Genomic DNA, 2,183 nt, shown 5'->3' with positions numbered 1-2,183 from the left:
CTTGCCCCTTTGAGAGGATTCTGAAAACCTGACACGGCTGCGGGTGGGGGCAGGTGTCCTTAGGTGATGACGGCCTGGAGCCAGCCTTCCCCGGGTGCCAGGGCTGGGGCCGGCGGCAGTTGGGCCGAGGCCGGGGCGAGCTGAGGGAGTCGCCCGCGGGTGGGCACGGGGCTTCAGGGTTCTCCGGGGACCTGCGCTGGAAGACGTGAAGGGCCCAGGTGAGCAGGTGGAGGTGTGTGCTTCACAGCAGAAGGCCCGGGCTCCGCTGACCGGCAGGGCCACAGCCCAGCGCCGGGACCTGCAGGGGTGGGGGAGTGCTGGCAGCTCTAGGGCCTGCTGCCCGGCTTTGGCAGGACTTGGGGCTTAAGGTGCCACTACTTCCCCTGCAGCAGCACAGCGGCCACCACCCTCTCTGGAGGTGGACTCCAGCCCTTTCCACCGGCCTTGCCCTTGGCCTTCGGGTCCGACGTGCTTCTACACACCTTTTCAGGGTGGATGCGCACAGAGCCGGAGCTGCCGAGGGCCGGGGTGGCCTCTCCTGCGGCCCTCCCTGTCTGTCCACTAGACGGGAGTACGCAGCACGCAAGAGGCAGGCTGAGGGCCCCGGCAGGTCCCACGGCTTGGATCTGGACCTCATGCTGCAGCCTGCCTGGGCTGGTAGGCATGGGGAACCTCCACAGGGAGTGGTCACCACACTTGGTGTGGGTGGGTGTGCGATGCTCAGAGCCATAGCTAGGCTTCCGCCTGCCGACCCAGCTGGGCAGGGCTCAGGCTGGCTAGATTTAAAAGCAAGTGCTCATTTGGGTTCTGAAATTTTCAAAGCCGCATCGCTCTGTATCTGCCTTATCCCTCCCACATTTTCTAGAACGTCATTAGGCCTTCGGCCTTCGGCCCTGGGCAGCTGTTTTCCATGATGACTCTTTAAGAATGGCAGCTGCCCAGAGGCCTGGCCTGGCAGACTTTGCGGGCGGAGTGTCCGTGATCCGGTGTTTGATCTTGGAACATTTCAGGTGTCCGCCTGGGAGCACGCGGCAGGCCTCCGTGTCTCGGGGGACAGAGCAGCACTGGGTTGGGTTCAGCCCAGCCGCGAACGAGATTCGTGGGCATGCTGGTGCCAGAGGATGAACACATGGAATGTTCCAGCAATGTCGTACTTCTTAGCAACCTATAAATGGGAGAAATTCTCCAGCAGAGCCATTTCATCTAGCCACTGTGGTCACGAAGAGCAGTCTGATGTGTCGTCACCTGGTGGCACGTGTCACTTAGTGTTGGCTTCTAATTCTGCCGCCCTCGGACGTCCACCGAGCTCGCGGCTGGGCCTGAGAATCACGGTCCAGTGCTTGGACCAAAGACACTCGTGGTTATGCGATGGTATTTATACCGTTTTGTTTTCCCGTTCTGTGTGGGAGCCGCCTTTTAAAACCCAGCTCTAGTTAAGAATTTCCTTCCCTCCGTGAGCGCCCCTTCCTCAGGGAGATTTGGGGCGGAGGTGGAGCGGTGCGCTGATGGCTGAGTAAGCATAAATTCAGATTCCTTGAAACAATGCAGTATGATTTATGGGGCTGAATATGGATGCAGAAACACGTTGCCACCCGGGGAAGCCCTTGAGCCGGCGGCGTGGGCAGAGATGGGGTGCCTGTGTTTGCTAAGGGGGCCCGGGCCGCTCCGGGGGCACAGAGGCCCAGCCAGCGGGTTTACTGGAGCACAGTGTCCACGACCCCGGCCAGGAGCGTGAGCCCCACTTGCAAGGAATGCAGCTGAGATCTCTCCTCCATCTCTGTCCCCCAGTTTATGAACAGATCTCACCGGGCGGGGTGGGCAGGCCAGCAAGAGGGCGGCGTTTCGATCTGTCCTCAGCCCTCTGAGTAGAAAACCCATGATGGAAATGGCCGCTGCGGGCAGACGCGGAGGGCACAGGTTCTCGGCTGTGGAGCAGCCTCCTGCGTGGCTGTGTCACCGTGTCCTGCGTGCGACTGTTGCTCTGCTGGTCTGGGCAGAGACGAACCGCTGTCCGGGCACGCTCGGATGGCCCGGGAGAGTGACCCCGTGTGGACGGGGTGTGGACGCTGGGCGCCGTGGTACCTCTGACCTGCATTCTGAAGGTGGCTGGAGTGGGGGACGCTCGGTGCCCAGCCGAGGGGGCAGGGGAGGAGGAGGGACGCATCTGCGAGGTCCAGCTCCGG

Source organism: Pteropus alecto, unplaced genomic scaffold (genome assembly GCF_000325575.1).
Source record: "Pteropus alecto unplaced genomic scaffold, ASM32557v1 scaffold189, whole genome shotgun sequence".
Lineage (NCBI taxonomy): Eukaryota > Metazoa > Chordata > Mammalia > Chiroptera > Pteropodidae > Pteropus > Pteropus alecto.
The sequence above is the reverse complement of the archived record's forward strand: the minus strand, read 5'-3'. Positions refer to the sequence as shown.